The 22,268-nt window shown below is 41.5% G+C and overlaps 1 long non-coding RNA gene across 2 annotated transcripts; it reads left to right on the forward strand.

The window, feature by feature from the left end:
• The first annotated feature begins 3,118 nt into the window (after positions 1-3,118).
• On the forward strand, positions 3,119-16,557 carry LOC118015758. Of its 2 annotated transcripts, XR_004680694.1 has the most exons (3): positions 3,119-3,625; positions 4,908-5,618; positions 15,541-16,557. It is a non-coding gene; the product is annotated as an uncharacterized LOC118015758 (long non-coding RNA). The 2 variants fall into 2 exon arrangements; XR_004680693.1 differs by lacking the exon at positions 15,541-16,557 and having other exon boundaries at positions 4,908-7,843.
• The last annotated feature ends 5,711 nt before the right edge of the window (positions 16,558-22,268 follow it).

Genomic DNA, 22,268 nt, shown 5'->3' on the forward strand with positions numbered 1-22,268 from the left:
TTCAGGTCAAGCAGCATCTCTTGGCTTTTGGATGGATTTTCTGGGATCTGCACACCTCTAAATAAATGCCTTGCAGACCCTGGAGCACATACTGCTTTTCCAATCATGACCTGATCTTATTCACCATATTGTGAGCTTCCTGACAGCAGACCATCTCTATATCCCCAGCAAAGTGCCTGCCACATGGTGATTCTTCAACCAGTGTTGGAATGAATAAATGATCTGTTTCATTACTTAGAAATTAAAACTAATGAATAAGAGGAGGGGGGGGAAAGATAAGAGATTGTCTCTGAGTTCTATTCCTAAGGAATTCAGAATTTTAGCACTGTTCAGTGACCCATGAAAGAGAGGCAAGGAAATACAGCCCCCTTGCCTGTACTTGACGAATGCCAGAAATCTGACAACTGACTCAGAGAGTCCTAGGAATATAAAGGCTTGAGAAAGGACAAGCCTACTACTCATGAAGAGCTTGAAATAAAAATTATCATTAAACAAACACTGAGGGAGAGCTGCCTTCAGTAAGAAATAATGCCCTAAGAATGCATCAGGATTCAGAACAAATAAATCTAGGTAAAGAAGAGATTGTATCTAAGGGAACATGTTTTGTTAGCTGAAAATTTAGGAAGGATGATTCATAGTTCTGGGTTACAAAGTACAGTAGGTAAATCAGTGATATGGCAGCAAAGAATCCATAGCTTCTTAAAATAGTGTGCTTTTATCTCGAGGGAAAGAAAGGTATTTCACTCAGTAGGATAGCATGTATGCCGCATAGCCATTTGGTAGAAAAGGTCAAAGAAAGTATCAATGTATAGAACTCTTTCCCAGTTGGCCATAGACCTCTGAGTGACCTCGAGCAGCCAGAAGCTCTATCAAACAGCTCCCTTATGTTGGTTTCCCCCCAAAGGTGGTGTTACCCTGTGGATGTGCTAGATTGCACAAGGATGATTCCAACCTGACTTACACTAGTTCCCAGCTCAGCCCCACCCTGCTCCAAGAGGATTAAAGATGGAAAAGACCCGAAGGGCAGAGAACTAAACATTCAACACTCAATGCTCAGCAATGTTTAAATAAGCACTGAAAAGAGGCCCAGTTCTAGGCCTTGGGCCCTACTGGCAATGAGTTTAGAATCAAGATAGCCTTATGAATTTGCATTACTACCTTTCTGGAGTGAACTGGCAGGAACTCTCCTGGTAGACAGAGTCTTGTTGAGTTTGGGATTTTTTATTTTTTTAAAGATTTTATTTATTTGACAGAGAGAGACACAGCGAGAGAGGGAACACAAGCAGGGGGAGTGGGAGAGGGAGAAGCAGGCTTCCTGGAGAGCAGGGAGCCTGATAGGGGGCTCGATCCCAGGACCGTGGGATCATGACCCAAGGCAGCCGCTTAACGACTGAGCCACCCAGGCGCCCTGAGTTTGGGATTCTTAATGGACCTATTTTAAAAATGAATGAGCACGTTGTCTTTTCTGTGCAAAGATCTCCCGGGGCTAGGGTTGGCCTCGGTGAAAGGTGCTAAGGCACTTGCTTTTGAGGAGGACAGCTGGGACATTGGAATAGGGCAGTCGGAACCTCAGAGTGGCTGTGTTTTCAAGATCCCTGGAGACACAGCTTATTTCCCTAAACTAGGTTTGGGAATGGCTCTCTGCCTGGTCTCTCCTCATCCAGGATCATCTGAATATTTTCTACCCCAAACGGCATCAATACACTGACAGGTCAGTAGGTGGCAAAGAGATCCCAAGCTGGTCATGTTATCTTCATGATTCTAGGCTTTTGCTGGCAGAATCATCCTAATTTATACCACTGCCACGAAGTGCTTGTGTTTGTCTGTGGTAATATATGCCCTAAATAATGCAGGAGAATCCAGCAGGTGGTAGAGAGGGCGCTGGCCGCTAGCTCTGGTCTTGGCTCCTTGGAACTGCTACTGACTGGCAGATAAACTGATTCTCACCTAAACACACACACATCAAGGAAGCTCAGTCCTCAGATCTGCCTATTACCCTGTATCTGTCATGGTTTCTAGAACTTAGCTTAGAGCCAGACTGCCTGAGTTTGTACCCCGTTGCACTGCTACTTCATGACACAGTTTAAGCTACTCAACCTCTTTATGCCTTTTTCCTCACCCAACAAATAGGAGTCATGATTATAATACTTACTCATAGGATTCTAAAGAGAATTGAATGACTTAATACATGGAAATTGTGTGTTAGGCACGATTATTTTTACGCCCTTTGGGAGTGCGTGAATTCTCCGATCTTCAACCTCGCAGTTACAAAGCATAGAACATACAGCTGAAAGAAATATGACTGGTATTATCTAGCCAGCTTCTCATTTGTTAAGAGGAGAAAACTAAAATCCAGAGGAAAGACAGGTCTTTCCCCAAAGTCAAATGGCTATTAGGGAAAGACTGAGAACTAGCTGTCCACAGGTCCTGGGCAATGAAAGGAATAGATTTCCATGGACTAAATTGGACATTTCCTAGATGAACCAGTCTTGCCTGCTTAGACCTTCTGAATGGCCATAATGTGGGGGACTTTATAGTTTAAGAATATAATGCCAAAATCCAAGCGTTGTGAGCTCAGAAGGAGACATAAAGATTTCAGGGGCAACATTAGAAATGGCAAGTGGCCAGAGCTCCCATACTTCGAGGGCCGTGGGACTTTGGAGGTAACTGATGGCTAAGTAGCGATCGAGGGAGGCTGCCTAGGAGGAGCTAGAAGTGGATTTGCCAGCAAGGGCTAAAAATAAAGACCTGTGTGTTGCATGTGCATATATAGTGTGGCAGCACAGTAGTGAAGTTGGCTTCACCAGCCAGCCAGTGACATGGGCGCCTTTATTTTATGGTCCCGTTTCACATATTGTCTACACAAAATCCCCCCAGCCCACCCCAAGACCATGACTGTCCTTGTCAACCCAAGTAGGCATTCTGGCCCCTCTTTACTGCCTCTTCCTCCTTGCAGCATCTGTGGCTCCTTGACGATGCTCAGAGTTCATTTCCGTGTAATCAAACCTGGATACAAAGATCGAGATGGGGCACAGAGGACAACAGCCATGGCAGGAAGAGAAGTATTTAAAATCACCCCTAGAATAAAAGCAGTCCACAGGCCTGAATGGTAAGTGGGGCAAGGGCAATGCTGCTTTTGTGAGGAGCTGTCGATGTTACGGGTTGGATGGTCTCCTAGAGCCAGGGACACAGGGGCACCCCCAGGACCAGAGAGGAGAACGTCTTCAAATCTGCAGAGCACATCATTCCTTTATTTTGACTGCATCAAGATAGTCTCCTCATGGCCCTGAAGGTTGAGGATACCTCTTAACTGTTTCTCTCGCAAGTTCTCAGGAACCAGCAATTGCCAAATTTTGTCAGTTAATTTACTTATTCTTTTTGCCCCACTGAGCCCCAGCCTACTGGGAAGCAAATGGTGTTTTGTTTTGTTTTTTCTAGAATTGATCCTGCTGACATTTTGAAATAGCCCAGGGCAGCCCTGGTGTTGATGACCAGGGTCCTCTCCCTCAGAGGTCAGGACAACCTCCAGTTGACCTGCCTCCCCGCTTCCTCCAACCCCAGCTTCCTTGTAGCTGAAGATGAGGCTGGGTAAGGAAATGAGTAGCCTGAGAAAGCATAGCAGGATGTGAGTAAATTAAAGAATTGGGTTTTTTCCCTTGGGTTTTTAGGCAGAGGGGAACCTACCTACTATAAAAACTTAAATAAAAAGTACCAACATGAATGAATGTAGGGGCAAGCCCAACACTGTGATACCATTTTTGCTCTAAGTGGATTACCCACTGAGGGAATTTCCTCCCTTAAAAAAAAAGGAGGGGGGAGGGGGTTAGAAACTACTGCTTTCACCATTCTACCTGTGCCTAATTTCCCACTCTTCTAACATAGGGCTGTGGACACTAATCAAAGAGAATACTGTCATCGTGCTAGGTGGTTGAGGAAACTAATGATTTGATACTGGAGCCTTTATTTGAAAAGGAAAGCAAACTGCTGCAGTTGACCTGGGCCAGGCACTTGAATGCCAGGCAGAGGGGACCCATAAGGATGAGGTTGCAGTGCAGGAGTAGACCACTCTGTGACTAATGAATGTGGTGGCCTTCGTTGCTCAGAGGGAGAGGGATCTAGCTTTGGAGTTGCCTGCCTCGAGCACTACAAAACCCAACCATTTGGGGCATTTCACCTGCTGACTCTGTCTTGAGGGATAGAGCTGGTGAAATATCTCAGTAGCCCACATTCTAGATCCCTGTTTGTTGAAAGAAGTCAGCCAGCATCCTGACCCTACTCAGGTTCCTGATTACTTTGAATTAGGTGGCCTGGAAAGCCCCCGAGATTTCACTGTCTGATTTCTGGGAGTCAAATGAAAGAGAAGCTTAGCAACAGAATCCCCAAGGAAAATACAAAAGTTAGTAGCTTCCAGGAGTAGCTTTTCGGTGTCTGGACTTAGCATCTACCTGCGGCCAATGCCATTACAAATCATGCCCTTGGTTTGGGGAAAGGCATGGAGGGCAGTGTAACTTTTACTTTCCCTCTGAGGTTTATCTGCCTGAGAGAGATGTTGCTTCTTTTACTGTTGTTGCTTTGAAACACAATTGTCTTTTGTTTTGCTCTTGCCATGGAAACTAATAAATAAAGAGAAGCATGATTTCTTAATGGCCTCCATCTTCAGATGCACTTCTCTGTCCAATTACCTGAGAGAGCAGACAGCTATTTGGAATAAAGAAAAGGGGGGAGGGAAGGTGAGTATTGGAAGCACTGGTCAATATAAGTCTGGAAAACGATGTAGTCTTAAGTCACTTTCTGACATTTGGTGTGCTTTTGTTTGTAAAAGATAGTGTGTGCATTATACTTTTTTTTTTTTAAGAAAATTGAGTTAAATCCAATTATTTCTTGTGTTTTGGCTATCCTTCATGTAGCTTTCTTTAGGGGAATTGTGCACAATTACTTTGACATGGTGTCACGCAGACTCATTCCAATGGAATCCAGTTAGACGGTCCTAAGACTTCTGCTCCAGCTGTGGACATGTGTTTTGATTTACATTGTGCTTGGATGGACCATGTGTATGCTTCGTTCCTGTGGAAGACGTAATTTGCAACAGAAGACTTGGAATAGAAGCATCTTGCTTGCAAAATTATTAAAAAAAAAAAAAAGATTTCCTTATTTATTCCAAAATCTTCAACTACCCTTTAGATAGGTACCATTTCAAGTAGTTAACCCGGTGTGATTCTCAACCCTGGGTCTATAACAGCCTCACCTGGGTGGAACATTAATCCCTTCCACTTCATCCAGGAGATGAAGATTTCATTCCCAGAGACTCCCAGTATGTCTTAGGTGGGGGCCTTGGGATGGATGGATGGATAGATAGATAGATAAATAGATAGACAAAAAAAAAAAACAAAAAACACTGATGATCTTGAGGCTCAGCCATGGTTGAGAACCACTATGTTAAACAATGTGGTCTTTTAAAGGCAATTTGCTTTAATGATAAATAATAGATACACCTAAGGACAGCAAGAGAAGATGCTCACAGAAATAACAAATAATGCCCATGGTCACAAGAGGGCTTGCTTCATGATTATAACCAACTGCTCCCTTATTTCATGGACTAGTTTTGACTTTATATAAAGGTAAGTGCTATAAAACTCTGTAAAATTCCATTATGTTTTTGAGATCAGACACATGGGGCAAAGTCACCTCCAGCTGGTAAAAAAAAAAAAAAAAGGACCACCATTTTACTGACTAAATTGAGGCTCACATGGAAAGCTGGTGTCCATTAGTCCACAAATAAGAAGTGGTTAATTATCTGGCTAGTGGTTGGCTGGTTCCTGGTAAATACAGCCTCAGTTAGAGATAGACCCAAGATTAATGGGGTTGCTCGGCATGTACAACAGATATACAATCTGGTAACAGCCACTTACCCTCTGCTAGCTACCCTTCCCATGCTTTACTAACATCACCTCAAAATACCTCTACAAGGTAGGTGGTATTCCCATCTTATAAATGCGAAAATAGGTACAGACATCTGCCCACCACTGAGTTGGTTGCCGGGATTGGAAATCAGATCTGCATGGCCCCAAAGCCACGCTGCAACCACTACACCATCTGGTCTCATCCCTGCCCTGCAGAGGGGGCCATATTGGAACAGCAAAGACCACGGGGCTGACAGCCAGGCAAGCACTCCAGAGAAATATGACAGACTTTCACACAAGATGTGTTCATGCGACACGTTATAGCAAAAGGCCAAATATTCTTGTAAACAGGGCAGTGATGACTGAAGAACTTTATTAAAAATATTACAATAAACATGTACAGTGGAGTGTTAACATCTGTTAAAGCTAGGTGATTTTATTGACCTATTTTTCTGTATGTTTGAAATATTTCATTGCTCATCATTGTTGGGCGAAGGGAAATGGAAGCAAGCTGATAAGCTCTTCTGCATTATGAATTAATCAGATAGTTTTGCAAAAATTGGACCAGATATTTGCTGATATGACCTCAACAAAGAGAGAAGGTAGGGAAAGGAATGTTTGCTAATTAACTACCAAGGAAAGAGAAATGTGAGAAATAATTAAACCACCTGGTTCTCTGTGTGCCTCCAAAGCCTTCTCCCCATGTATCTCTTCCAGCTAATGGCTGAGAGCAATTAGCCAACAATACATCTAGTAGAAAAGAGATCTTGTTAAGTTTTGAGCTCCATGCCAATTGTGGGTGTACTGTTTTCACAAATTACATTAGTGCTCATGGACTGGAATTGCAGTGCTTTACATATTCAAAATTAGACCAGCTGTGCCCAGTGGTCGTTCGGTCTTTGGCGTGAAACTCAAAGGCAGTCCTTGGCTAGGAGAAGAGTCTTCTGGATTCCAGCAGCTTTTGTTCAACACAGGGCATATCTTATTTACACTTCCTTCCAAGTTCAGTGTGACACAGGAGATTGTGTTTTGATTTTGACTCTTGGTCCATGAAAATCATAAATGAAGTTCAAATTCCTACCTTTGCACTTCAGAAGACCTGGCACATCTCAGCCAATGTGGTTGCATGTGCAGTATATATGAGGAGTAGCCTTTTATGTCTTAATGTGGGCACATTCTTCTTTCAATCCCACCTAGGGTTACGTAGATGCTGAGGCTTCTTCGGCAGCGGATTTGTATCTTCGGGTTTCTGAGTTGTTGGTGATTTCGTGTGACACTCTTCATGGAGAGTAAATGCCAAACGTATTTTGTGCATCTTATCATCATCAATTTGTCTTGAGACACAGAAGTTTAGTATTTAATTTTTCACTAAATGTACACTTTCAGTTTAGTTAAAAATTTATGACTTTTTGTTGCCAAAAGAATTTATTGCAGGGGTGCCTGGGTGGCTCAGTGGGTTAAGCGTCTGCCTTCGGCTCAGGTCACGATCTCAGGGTCCTGGATCCTGCCCCGCGTCAGGTTCCCTGCTCAGTGGGGAGCCTGCTTCTCCCTCTCTCTTTGCTCCTCCCCCTGCTCATGCTCAAGCGTGCTCTCTCTCTCTCACACACACACATACTCTGTCTCTCAAATAAATAAAATCTTTAAAAAAGAATTAAAGTATTGCCAAACAATAAAATAAATGGTTGTAGATTTATACTCTATGATTAATGACAAAATCACTGCACGAGGCCATTATGACTACTCCATAGAAATTCTTCAGTAGAATTGGGCAGCCGCTATTTCCCGCACATAATTCGTAAATCCCTAACCTATGATTTCCATTTTCCTCTGACCTCAGTGAATGGTGGCCTGGCATTGTCATCCATCTCATAGACTTTGGCAAGTCCCGCACACAGCTAACTGCTACATCAAGGGGCCAGCAGGGATGGGAACAGCATCAAACGGGGGTCCCACCATCACTGGAGACCAGAAGGAATTAAATTGTCCCTCACCCCCTCTATCTGAGCTCTTGAATAAGACATGTTAATTATATTGAGTAGAAGCCTGATTCCACTTGCATGCAATTCTGCAACAGGTAAAACTAACCTATGGTGGAAAGAAATCTGAGCATGTGTTGCCTCTGGAGCGTGAGGGCAGAGATGGCTGGGAAGGGGTAGGAGGGAAATTTCTCGGGTGATGGTCATGAACTATAGCTTGGTAGGTTTGGGTTAAACATCTGTATGCATTTGTCAAATCTCAGTGAATGTATACTTAAGATTTGCACATTTCATTGTATATAAATTATATGTGAAAACACCATAATATGCATGATGAAGTATTTGGGGTGATGTGTAGGTAGATAAGGTGATAAGGTAGATTGATGGATGAAGAGAATAGATATATATGTGAAAAAATAAGCATAAGAAAATGGTAATGATAGAATGTAGGTGGTGGATATACAGTGCTCACTATGAAATTATTTCAACTTCTTATTTGCTTGAAAATGTTTATAATAAAATGTTGGGGGATTAAGCAACTTTCATGTGTATAGTGGTCCAGAGGGTAGAAAGGACGCCCCTTGTCTGTTCAGCTGCATCTGTACCCACAGATAACAATTCTCATTAGTATATTTTACACACACACACACACACACACCATATTTAAAGGAGCTACACCAAAAATTTAGCCACAGTTACCTTTGGATGGCAAACCACAGATCTTTTATGTATTTTCTTATTTTTGTTGGCCTATATTTGTCAGTTTTCTACAATGAACATTTGTTTATTATGCCGTATTATAAATTTTCAAAGGTGTTCTTTTTTTTAACTGCTTTTTAATAAAAACAAACATTTTTTTTCCCACTTGGGTAGAAATACTTTATATTGACTTTTGGGTTAACCTCTGCCTCTTGAATTACTTTTCCGTGGAGCATACTTGGATAATTTTTCAAATTGTGGTAAGAGGCACATAACAGATAATTGAGCATTGTCACCATTTTTAAGACTACAGCTCAGCGGCACTAAGCACATTCACAGTGATGTGCCACCATCACCCCCATCCGTCTCCAGGACTTTTTCCATTGTGCACAACTGAACTCTGTGTCCATTAGATAGCTATTCATTTTTCCCTCCCCACCCCCAGCCCTTTTCAACCACCATCCTACTTTCTGTCTCTATGAATTTGACTACCCTAGGTACCTCATGTGTGTGGAATCCTACGGTATTTGTCCTTTAGTGACTTGCTTACTTCACTTACCATATATCCTGAAGGTTCATCCATGTTGGAGCATGTGTCAGGATTTCCTTCCTTTTTTTTTAAGGTGGAGTGATATTCCATTGTATAAGTATTTGCTATTTTGTTTATCAGTTCATCTCTCCATGGACACATCACTTTCACCTTTTGACTCTTGTGAATAATGTTGCTATGAACATGGGTACATAAATAGCTCCTTGATTCTCTGCTTTCAGTTCTTTGGGGTGCATACCCAAAAGTAAAAATGTTAGATCTATCTTGAATTCTTTGAGGAGCTGCTATAGTGTTTTCAATGGTGGTAGCACCACTTTGCATTCCTACCAACAGTGCACAGAGTTGCAATGTCTCCATAACCTTGCCAATGCTTGTCATCTTCTATTTTGTTTTATAATAGCATCCTAATGGATATGAAGTGTTATCTCATTGTGGTTTTGATATGCATTTCCCTAATGATCAGTGATGCTGAGCATCTTTTCATGTGCTTATAGGACATTTGTGTATCTTCTTTAGAGAAATCTCTTCTTTCCAGTCCTCTGCCTATTTTTAATTGGGTTGTTTGTCTCTTTGTTGTTGAGTTGTAGGCATTCTTTGTATATTCTGCATCTTAACCCCTTATCAGATATATAACTTGCAAATATTTTCTCCCATTCTTTGGGGTGCCTTATTACTCTAGTTGATTGTGTCCTTTGATGTAGTCCCACTTATTTATTTTTTTCTTGTTGTCTGTGACTTTAGTGTTATAGCCAAGAAATCATTGCCAAATCCAATGTCTTAAAGCTTTCCCCCTATGTTTTGTTCTAAAAGTTTTAAAGTTTTGGTCTTATATTTAGGTCTTTGACTCATTTTGAGTTATTTTTTTATAGATGATATAAAAAAGGGTTCACTTTCATTCTTTTGCATGTGGATATCCAGTTTTCTCAGTACCATTTATTGAAAAGAATGTCCTTTTCCCATTGAATGGTCTGAGAACTGCTGCCGAAAATCATTTGATCTTCTATGTGTTTCTGAACTCCCTATTCTATTCCATTGACTATTTGTCTGTCTTTATGCCCACCTCACACTGTTTTGTTTACTACAGCTTTGTAATCAGTTTTGAAATTAGGACGTGTGAGACTTCCTGGTTCTTCTTTTTCAAGATTGTTTGGCTCTTTGGGGTTCCTTTAGATTTTATATAAATTTTATGGATTTTTCTATTTCTGGAAAATACATCATTGGGATGTTGAGAGGAATTCAATGGAATGTTGAACCTGTAGATCACTTTGAATGGTATTAACAACATTATGTCTTCTAATTCATAAACACTGGATGTCTTTCCACTTATCGGTGCCTTCTTAATTTCTTTCAGCGATATTTTGGTATTTTTCAGTGTTTAAGTCTTTTGCCTCTGTGGTTAAGTTTATTACTAAGTATTTTATTCTTTTTGATGATATTGTGAGTGGAAATATTTTCTTAATTTCCTTTGAAATTGTTCATTGTCAGTATATAGAAATGCAACTGATTTTTGTGTGTTGATTTTGTATCCTGCAACTTTGCTGAATTTGTTTACTAGTTCCAACATTGTGTGTCTGATATTTAGGGTATCTACATAATCATGCCATCTGCAAACAAAGATAGTTTTACTTTTTCCTTTCCAGTTCAGATGCCTTTTATTTCTTTTTCTTGTCTAATGGCTCTGGCCAGGACTTCTAGTATTGTGTTGATTAGTAGTGGCAAAAGTGGGCATTCTAGTCTTATTGCTGACCTCAGAGGAAAACCTTTCAGTCTTTCACCATTGAGTATGGTATTAGCTGTGGGATTTTCATATATGCCCCTTATTATGTTGAGATCATTTCCTTATGTTGAGGTCATTTCCTTCTAGTCCTACTTTGTCCAGAGCTTTTTCTTTATCGTGAAAGGGTTTTGAATTTTGTCAAAGGCTTTTTCTGTCCTATTTGTGAACATCATTTGGGTTTTCCCCCCTTCCTTTGGTTAATGTAGTGGATTATGCTGATTGTTTTTCATATATTGAACCATCTTTGCACTTCAGAAATAAATCCTACTTGGTCATAGTGTAAAATCCTATAATATGCTGTTGGATTCTGTTTACTAGTATTATGCTGAAAATGTTTGCATTAATATTCAATATTGGTCTATGGTTTTCTTTTCTTGTGGTTTGTCTAGCCTTGTTATCAGAATAATGCTGGCCTCATAGAATTAATTTGAAAATGTTTCCTCTTTTTCTATTTTTTTGGAAGAGCTTGAGGAAGATTAGTGTTAATGCTTCTTTCAGTGTTTGCTAGAATCAACCAATAAAGCCATCTGGCCCTGAGCTTTTCTTTGTTAAAAGGTTTTTGGTTATTAATTCAATCTCTTTTTTAGTTAGGGTTCTGTTCAGATTTTCTACTTCTTCATGATTCGATCTTGGTAGGTTTTGTGCTTCAGGAATTTGCCCATTAAATACAAATTTTAAAGAGGTAATCAATGGTATAATTGGTGAGAAATTTTGCTTTCACTCTTATCCATTCAGCTCCTCCCTTCTTCCACAGGTAACCAAAGAATATTCATTTGTTGGGTAGCTTTCCAGTGTTTTATATACTATTACTATAAACTGAAGATATACCCGTTTTCCCTCTTTCCCTCCCAAAAGTTTTTTTTTTGTTTTTGTTTTTGTTTGTTCAGGGTTTTTTTTGTTTTGTTTTTTACTTAAGAATGTATTATGATGCTCTCTCCATTGTGAGCTTCCACTGTGTGAATGAACCATTACTTTATTGTTGAATGAAATGTCTCTGGATTTAGAATTTTTTTTAAAGATTTATTTATTTATTTGAGAGAGAGAGAGTGCACCAGGTTGTGGGGGGGGAGAGGGAGGAGGGGAGAGAGAATCTCAAACAGACTCCGCACTGATCAAGGAGCCTGATGCAGGGCTCAATTCTGTGACCCTGAGATCATGACCTGAGCTGAAACCAAGAGTTGGATGCTTAACCAACTGAGCCACCCAGGCACCCCTGTATTTAGAATTTTTAAATGACAGAACTGCTGCCTCAGCATTTTAAAGATACTATATCATTGCTTACTGGCATGCGTTGTTGCTGATAAAAAATCAGGGATCCTGAGCCAGGTGCTTTGCATACATTGTTGTTTTCTTCAGTCATCATACAAACCCCATTTTATAAATAAGGGGACCAAGGTTTAGAAAGTCTGACAAGTTTGTTCACAGTCACACAGCCAGTAATCCTGATTGCTCATTACTTTTCAAGTAATCTCTTTTATTTCTGGTTGTTTTTCATTGTCTTTGACATTTTTCATTTTCCTCACAAATTGTTTAGGTGTGCATTTATTTTTATTTATCCTGATCAAGATTTTTCTGTACATTTTCTGAGAACTGAAAACTTGTGTCTTTCTTCAATTTTGGAAATTTCTGATCTATTATCTTTTTTTAAATTATCACTTTATCCCCATTTTCTCTCTTCTCAATTTCTACCTTTTGGAGTTCTTATTAAACAAAGCCTGATACATTGTAAAAATCCAAAAAACACCATTTATATTAGATTCCTGGTGAATGGAATAACCTTTAGAATCATGCATCATGGCAGCCTGATTTTGTATCTGCTGATTTTCTCAATCTAGCTTTCATATTTCCTATCTGTTCCTTTGTATTTGCCATCTGCTCTCTGTGATATAATCCGTGTAGTTTCCTCAGCTCTGTCTTCCAATTCACTAATTTTCTCAGCAGCTCTAATATCCTGTATATTCTTTATTTTATTGACTGAATTTTCTTTTGATTCTTTTGCAAATCTGTCTTTTCTTTTGCTGTACTGTCCTTTGCTTTCACTATGGATCTTATTTCTTCCTTCCTCCATTCTTAAAACTCTTTAGTTATTTGAAACATACTTATTTTTTTTGTCCCTTCTAGATTGTTTTACCAAGTTCAACACCTGAGGTGCTAATTCTTTTGTTTATGAAACCTGATGACTCTCTCTAATGGTATTTACTTACTCACATAGTTTATCATTTTTCCTCTTTTGATGTGAGCTTATCTTCAGCAGAAGGCCCATGTCTGTTTTAGTTTCTGCTTCTAGGGCTTTCAGTGGTTCTATACCTGTTTTATACTAATTCCTTGGGTAGGCTTTTCATCCAACATAAGAGATATAAATTCAAATACCACACCTGTGTTTTCTTTTTATTTTTTTTTTAATTTTTTAAATTTTATTTTATTGTGTTATATTAGTCACCATACATTACATCATTAGTTTTTCACACCTGTGTTTTCTATAGGCTGGGAGTGTTTATATCTCAAGTGCAACTCTTTTCTTCAGCTATGACCTTGGCACACGCCAGGCTTCCTTGATCTGTTTTTGCATTTTTATACAAATAATTGTATTTTCATACAATAGATAAACTCTTGAAAATTTTCATGAAAATCAGTCATCTTTTAAATGCTATCGTAGATGTTTTCAAAACTAAATAATCACCTTCTAAGTGATCCAACAAGTAGGGTGTTATTTTAAATTTAATTTGGTATTGCCCATTTATCTAAGAGGGGAAGTGAATGGCCTATCTTCCTGGACCCTCTGTACCCACACCACCCACCCTCAAACAGCAAGTTCAGCAAAAGTTTGAATGTTCCAGTGACTCTCACCTGTCATTAAAACTCACTGCGAGAAAAACAAGCTAAGGTTTTGGATTTGCAGATGAATTCAGAGGTAGCTTGGGAGTTTGAGATTTTCTAACTGTGGGTCCCCTAGGCCCTCTTTTTTGGTGGGGTTGACAGCTTCTTGTGAAAAGCCAAGATGCCTCTGCTTGGGGTGTGGCTCCCAAATTTGTGTCTGTAAGTGGCATGACTCATTTGTTGGGCTCACTTAATATAAAGTGGTGGGAAGTTGTGGGAAGTGAGCTACTTACCAGGAGAAAAATATAGTACTTTGGGGATTTCTAATGGCTTTCCTGAGACAAGGTGTCTGCTGAGCTGAACCGGCATTAGCACTTTGCATGGGTGGGTTCTGTGTCTGACAGAAGACCTGGAGCTGGTATCATCTGGTGATTTCCACTAGGGAGGAAGCTCACACTGACTGAACACCATGTGTGGGATCCTGAGCCAGATGCTTTGCATGCATTATTGTTTTTTTTTTATGTTCATACAAACCCCATTTTGTAAATAAGGGGACAAAAGTTTAGAATATTTGACAGACTTATTCACACTCACAAAGACAGCAAGTAGGTAATGGAGCTGGGATTTTAAAATTCATTCTCCCTCTGCATCCACGGGGCCTGGAAGGATGTACAATAAACTCATGAATTCACTTCATTGCTGGGAAAGTATGTGAAGGGCTTAAATTAACAACTGTACTTCCTTAAGAAAAATTAAAGAGAAATTGTGTGCGGTGAAGGGAATTTTTTTTCTAGCAAACATTTTTTATCACTTTGTCTGTACTTCCTGTGTCTGATGCTCTGTCTTCCTGGTGAGACTGGGCCCAGCATGAATATTCTTGTGCTCCATAAATCTTACTTGTCTCCAAGAAATTCTCTCCGTCCCTGTACCAGGCTGAATTCTGATGCCCAGGATGAGCCCAACAGACGTCAAATTAGTGTGTCATTTTATGAGTGAGAGCCTCTGAGCTAACTCCCATGAGCCATGACTCACTGGACTTCTAATTATAACTTGTCCTGGCTCCTCAGATAATGGATTTGTCTCAATGGTTTCCAGGGACAGATTAGATCAATCCTGTATTTTGTGAGTCTTGGGTATTCAGCCAACCCATGTTGTTCTTTGTGTAAATGGAGGAGAGATTGACATGCACTCCAGAGTTTGAGTGGGGCCTCTAAAGTTTTCACAGTAACTTAACAATACCTCTTAGCAGGTGTGCCCAGGGTTCAGATGTCAGTGGTAGAGTTTGGTAGTTCTGCTTCAGGTCTCAACACTAGAGTGTACAAGTCCTAAAAGAGCTTTGGCACCACGAGGACATGAATACCCCATGGCCATGATGGTGGTGATAGGTAAACAGACTTTAAACCCCACAGAACCAGCAACTCAGGGAACACCATAGGCAAGAGCAGTGGGGGAAAGAAAGGGCAGAGCACAGCAGGAGAGATAAGATGTCATCTGACCTGCGGAAACTGACAGAAGTCCCATCAGCATATGTGGAGCATCTTTGGGTTACCCTTGGGAGTAACTGGGGAGAACACAAGGGCCTCTGAAACCCAGGCTGCATTGACACCAAGTGCTGAGACTGGAAGGGACCCGAGAGGCTGTCCACTTAATTGGCCTGCTTTACAGACCAACCACAGCTCAGAGAGGCTCAACAGTTTTCCAACATTGCACAGCTAATTAGAACTCACTACTTTCCAGCCCCCCAATTAACACCTTCAATGTCCAATAAATATCCAAGTTTTTTCTCCAAAATTAAAAGATTTTCTTGTGTTTCCCATTCAGTTGACTAAAACTGAAGGAGTGTTTTGGGGCCATTTAAGAAGATATGGACAGGATAATCCAGTGGTATGTTTCCAACTGTAGCAGCTTCAGAACTTGATGCCACGTCTAAAGCTCTGGATCTCTACCATTCATACAGAACTTTTTATAGCATGATCGAAGCTCAGGAGTCAGAGGATGATCCTGCTCTGAGCCCTTTCCCTTTCTGTCCTGCCTATTGCCATTACTTCACCTCCACACCACAGATGCCTTATCAACACCTATCGAATCACTCCCTGGGATAGCTTGTGATGGGGTGAGGGTGAGGAAGAACCTGAAGAAGGGCAGAGGGACCTGGGAACAAGTCTCAGCCTGAGTCAAACTTGAAAGAGACCAAGACCATGTGCTGAGTATAGAGGGTCAGAGTCCAAGTAGAACCTCGAGAGCAGGGCAGAGTTTGAGGGAGAATAGGAACGACCAAGAGAGGAGGGTCTAGGCCTAGAAGAGCAGAGAGTTATCTTTTCTTTCTGGTGTCAATACTCATCAGCTAATTAGAGCTTCCAGAGCAACAGATTAGGGACCAAGCTTGGTGGGATGGCTCTGTGACAGGCCAGTGGTGTCTGCTCTGGACAACAAAGGAAGAGTAAATGCTGTATATTTGCAGTATATGGTAGCATTGCCAAATGGTTAAGAGTGCAAGCTCTGCAGACCTTCTCATCGCTACCCCTCATGACTGGTGACCTTGGACAAGTCACTTACCTCTTCAATTTCTCATTTTCCTGATTTGTAAAATAGGACAAAAACCCATAAATATGTTGTGAACATCAAATGCAATAACAAAGGAACATGGTCTAGAACAATGCCTGAGACACAGTCAGCACTAAATAAATGTTAACTAATTGCAGTGCTATCCCTGCTCTTGGACTATTACCATGAATTGCTTTGGGGTATCTGCGATATGTAAGGATGAGGAGTGCATTTAAAAGGAAAAATAAAATAAGGTGAAAACAGAGAGGGAGGCTCTTAACTATAAGAAACAAACTGAGGGTTGCTGGAGGGGAGGTGGGTGGGAGGATGGGGTTATTGGGTGATGGGCATTGAGGAGGGCACGTGACGTAACGAGCACTAGTGTGTATGCAACTGATGAATCCCTAAATTCTACCTCTGAAACTAATGATACAGTGTATGTTAATTAATTTGAATTTAAATTTAAAAAATTAATAAAAAATAAATAAATAAAAATAAATAAAAGGGTGTTAATTGGACATAGCAAACAGGGTGTTAATTGGACAACTTTTCTCTCTTTTTCTTTTTGACAATATCTGAGGCATTTTGAACCTAAAGTATTTAAAACAAAACTTAAAAGTATGTTTTGAACTGAATGCTGGGGGGGGTCTGGGGGGGATGCTCTCAAAACAATGTGGATTTCATAAAAACAGCCTCTACCTAATCCACATTGGTGCTAAGTATGGGCTTTTGTTTAAACCACTGGTGCTGCTTAATTAGCTTACTCTATGGTTATTTTTAATCTGCAAACTTTTGAAAATCTTCCCCCTGCCCTGGAATTGGGAAATGTGGGGATCGGAGTGAAGAAGCTTTAACCAAGCAGGCTTGGACCTCAGATTGTGTAAGACTTTGCTGTGTACAAAGCAAATAGGGATTGAAGCTGGCTTGACCTCTTCTCTGAACTCCACTTGGTTGCCCTAAGACCTGGCAGCTCACGGGTCCACCACTCACTTCAGGTCTGTCAACCAGAGGCTGTTTGTTGGCTCACACCCTGTGTACTTCAGTCCAGGTGGGCAGGAAGTGTCCTCTCATTCTCTCCTGCCCCTTTACGCTCTCTTGCTAACCAACCTCTCTCTCTCTCATCCTCTCTTATCTCAGCTTACATTCCGGGGTCCACCATTATAATCACTCCCTTGCAAATACCCCCAACTCCCCTGCCTCACCCTGTGCCCTATTCGTCTGGCAAAAGCCCAACTCATCAATGAATCCTACCTTCTACCTCCCACCTTCTCTATGCCTCTATCTGAACAACTAGACATCACAGGAGAAAATCAAGGAATGAAGTTCACTGGTGTCACTTAAAATTCATGATCAAAAGTCTCAAAACAATCCTCCCACTTTTCTCTAGAAGTCTAGGCTTTGTAGTTCCCAGGTGACTATTTTGTACTCTCTTCCTTTACCTTTTCTGGGGGTCCTGCCTGTCCCATACTTCACTAAGAAAATATAAGTGACCAGACATGTCCTACTTTCATTCCCCTAACAAAAAAACTACAAACCTGTCTACATGGCATCCATCTCCTCTTAACCTCCTGTTTCAAAACACAAATTGTCTCCCATTTCACCAAAGACCACTCTCTCCTGCCTCCTCTCTTCTCTCAAGGACTTTGGTGCTTTACCTACGGCCTTCCTTCCTGCATCCCCAATGTTTCCCCTTCTGCCATGTTATTCCCATCATTACATAAATATAATGTAATAGTATTTATCTTAAAAAAACAACAGCCCCCCATTAACCTAACAGCCCCCCCATCAATTCTGCTCTTCTTAGCCAAAATTCCCCCAAATTCCCACATACTCTATTGCATATCTTCCCCTGCTTAAGCTTCAGTTCAGTCCAGACTGCTTTCCATTCCCACTTCTTAACTGAAGTCATTTTTGTGAAAGTCATTGTCAGTCTGTAAGCCTCCTGGGAGCTTCCCCAGGTGTAACCTGAAGCTGGCCTCCCTATGCAGAGGGCAGGAAGAGACCAAAGAAAGAGGCCACCACTCCAGGGTGGAAAGTGGCAGTTTTAATAAGCAAAGGGGACATACTTGGGCAGCAGCAAGATGAATGGACCCTGCTGCTGAATCTGCTAAGTTTATAAAGGGGCCTTAGTTGGCTTCAGTCATGAATATTGCACACAGACACCGTTCTCAACACCACTTCACCATCTTACGGCCGTGTCCTTGTAGCAGCCTCAGGGAGAAGGAAAGGCAAGTGGCACTCACATCCCCCCAGTATCCTAACCCCCCCAGTATCCTAACCCATAGGGTATACAAGGTCAGCCCTGGACCTTTCCTATGGACATACTCATTTCAAGGCGTTAAAGGCTGTCTATGTTGGTGGAACCATCTCTATGTTGATGGCTCCCAAATTCATATGTCCCACTTGGGTGGATAGTTCTCATGAGGTCTAGACTATAATAATATTAACAATAGTAGCAACAGCAAAAGTAACTAAAACCCAACTGTTGACCACATGCCAGGCCTGTTTGAAACGCTTTACATGATGGAATCATTGATCTTCATCACATACCTTTGGAGTAGGTACATTGTAATCCTCATTTTATCAAAAGGGGGACAGAGACAGAATGCTTGTGTGTTTTGCAGTCCACAATTGGTAAATAGTAGACCTGGAATTTTAAACTGTGCAATTGATTTTATCTACTAGACAGAAGTTTTAATGCCTATCCATCCAACGTGTTTTCATGATATGTTGCTCAAGACAGAAATCTGAAAGCCATCTTTGGATCATTTCTTTCTCTCGAGCTCCACATTTAATCTCTTTGGAATTCTTTGCTATTTCAGCTTAAAAATACATCTTGAATCCAATGATTTCTTTTCATTTCTCCAGTCATGACCTAGTCCAGGGTTTGTCTACGTTGGTACTTCTGACATTGGGCCTGGATAATTGTTTGGGGGGCTGTCATGTGCATTTTTAGGATGTTTAGCAGCATCCTTGGCCTCTACCCACTAGAGGCCAGTAGCACACTCTGCTCTCCCCCCTGCCCATCATGACCATCAAAAATGTCTCCAAACACGACTGCCAAGTGTCCCCTAGAGGACTGAATCGACTAACTGAGTTCAGGTCCTCACCCTTTCCTCACTGAACTATAATGATCTCCTACCTGGACTTCTTACTTCAAATTTTATGTGTATTATTATTTTGTTGTCCCCAAAACAAACAGAAAATGGAAATAAGATAATCATTATTCTTGTCTAAAATTCGTATTGCTTTCTTATTGAATTGGGAAAAAAAAGTTTGGAGGTTTATATTTACTTGTATGCTTTCAATCTCCCCTATAAGACTATAGGTCCCATAAAGGCACAGGCCATGTCAGTCTTGTTTACTGGGGTGTTCCTGATGTCCAGCACAAGACCTAGACACAGCCAGTCATTCAGAGAGGCGGATAAATGCACATCACTTAGAATGGTTGAATACGTTCAAAGACTTCCCCCAAAACCCCTGATGATGGAGCACCGTACAATCTTGGGAATACTGATGTGAGGGAGGGAGGGGCACTTAGCCACAACCAGGAGATTAATCAGAGCTGACATGGTTTGTCTTGGAAAAAAGGAAATCCTAGCTGGGCTACCACTGTGCATTCTCAAGCTGTGAGCTAGTTGGTCTCAGGTCAGCCTTCTTATTTCTGGCCCCAGTTACCCACTACTGGCCAAGTCCTTGGGTAGCATGGTTTTCCCCCTTTCAGTTTGTGGTTAGTAACTTGGGGGAAGTACCCCATTATCGGTTCTGCTGGGCCCCACGGCCAGGATGTTAGGAAACAGGAATTAAGTACAACTCCCCTGGAGCCATTTCAACAGCTGTGGTTTGTGCGGAAGTCCGCCTCTCTCAGAGCCCGCTTCAGGGTAGAGGAGATGCACAGCAAGGATGGTGTTTGGAGACTTCCTTCTTGGAGTACACTTGAGCATGCCCTGGGACGCGTGTGCACGCACGTGTGCATGTGTGGGCACTCAGGCGCTTGAAAGTGCACTAGCCATATCTAAAGCTAGGAGACTCTTTAAGCAATATTTAGCCCCATCTTCTCATTTAATAGGAGGAAATTTAGGCCTTGAGAAATTTGACTTACCTAATATCACACAGCTAGTTAGTGAAAGCTGGATTCAAATTAGAGTCAGCTCTCCTTCTACCATATCCAACGGTCTGGAAGTTTCATTTCAAAATACAACATTTGTGTGTGTGTGTGTGTGTGTGTGTTTTCTGATTAAAGAGTAATATGTGGATGAAGATTCAGAACTGCCATCCTGAATGCTCTGGGTTTGGTTAACCCTCGGAAGAACCACTTGCAGCTTCCCCTCCAAGGGATAGCACTTGTCAGCACCCATTGCCAGAGGAAGCCTATCTCTGGGTGAAGTCCCAGCCTTGTCCTCTGACCTCACCTTAACCCTTGCGTCCGTACCCTGTTGATTTCAGCCATGACTAATTAACCACCAGCAGGCCTGCTGGGGTTCCTCCTGCAGCCCATTATCCATGGTCCTGCTTTGGCCACCTGGTCGATCCCTGCCATGACTCTAGTTCCCTTCACTACCCTAGTTCTTGTTTGTTCTGAACACATACGAGCAGGCTCCATACCTGTGGACCCAACCAACCCCTCAGCCCTTTTTATGAAACCTTGCTTATCAGCCCAGAGCGCCCCCCACTTGACCCGTCAAGAGAATGCAAGAGTCCAGACTGACCCCATCTTCCTTGGAAATACTGAGTGGTGTCCCCCTTCCCTGGAAATACTGAGAGGAGTGGCCACCACACAGGGTCCCAGCTGGTTTGTTTTTATTTTTCATTGACCTGTTTGACAACATATTAAATTTTGTGAGCCACATCAAATTTTTGTTGGAAGTGTCCAAGGGAATATTAGATATGAGCACAATGTATTTACTGTGCCAGAATTTGGCAGAAGAGACCAAATAATGTGAGATATGAACTACACTCTATAGCTCAAAGTGGGTCCTTTGAGATAAGGGTATTTCTTTCCTTTTTTTTTTAATTTAAATGCAATTAACCAACATTTTGTACATCTCCAGTTTTTGATGCAATGTTCAATGATTCATCAGCTGCGTACAACACCCAGTGCCCATCACATCATGTGCCCTCCTTCATGCCCATCACCCGGTTACCCCATCCCCCACCCACCTTCTTTTCTGCAGCCCTCAGTTTGTTTCCCAGAGTCAAGAGTCTCCCATGGTTTGTCTTCCTCTCTTATTTCTTCGAGATAAGGGTTTTTTCTTATATGTAAATCAGACCCTTAAAAGATCTGATTGGAGAGAGAGCTATACAAGAAGTGACTATAGATTTGTGTTTTTTTGGAGGAGATTGAAATATATGGTGGATGCTCACTATTTTCTTCCTTCCTTTTTTTTTTTTTTTTTTTTTGGCTCTCCATCTTCCTACTCCCCTTTTGGGGGGATTTCCCCACCCCGATGTGTTTTGTGTTGGTAGAATCCAGTGCCCTACCTCCTCCCGTAGAAGCTGCAAGAGGGAATTTCTGAGTTCTGGCAGCGTGAGCTCGTAACCTCCCCTTACCCAATCAGATGCTCCTCTGCGGGACATGGAGTCTCTTGATCATGGCGTAGGCTGCAGGGACTCACAGAAATATGTTTATCGGCAGAAATGACAGCGACAGCAGAAGGAGGCGATACCTACACCACTGATAGCATCCACAGCATGTCTTGAACAAGTTCTTCCTAAGACCTGATCTTGATGGTGCTTAGTATTCCCTGTATCCCCAGATCTGCTCTAGTTTCTGCATTTCCCCGAGCCTCACTCTCTTGCCTCCCTGGTTTTTCTGTGAACGTCCCCAAACCCTTCCAACAAATGTCTTTTCTGCTTCAGTTTATCCAGAGTTGATTTCTGTGGCTTATGCTCAAGAATTCTGGATCATACAATATAGGGGAGGTGAATTAACCCTCAATTCTCAATGGCACAGTTAAGTCACTGGCTTTAGAAAAAAAAGAAATAGAAACAAGCAAAAAGCCAGA

This window comes from Mirounga leonina, unplaced genomic scaffold, assembly GCF_011800145.1.
Source record: "Mirounga leonina isolate KUSES-001 unplaced genomic scaffold, KU_Mleo_1.0 Mir_166, whole genome shotgun sequence".
Lineage (NCBI taxonomy): Eukaryota > Metazoa > Chordata > Mammalia > Carnivora > Phocidae > Mirounga > Mirounga leonina.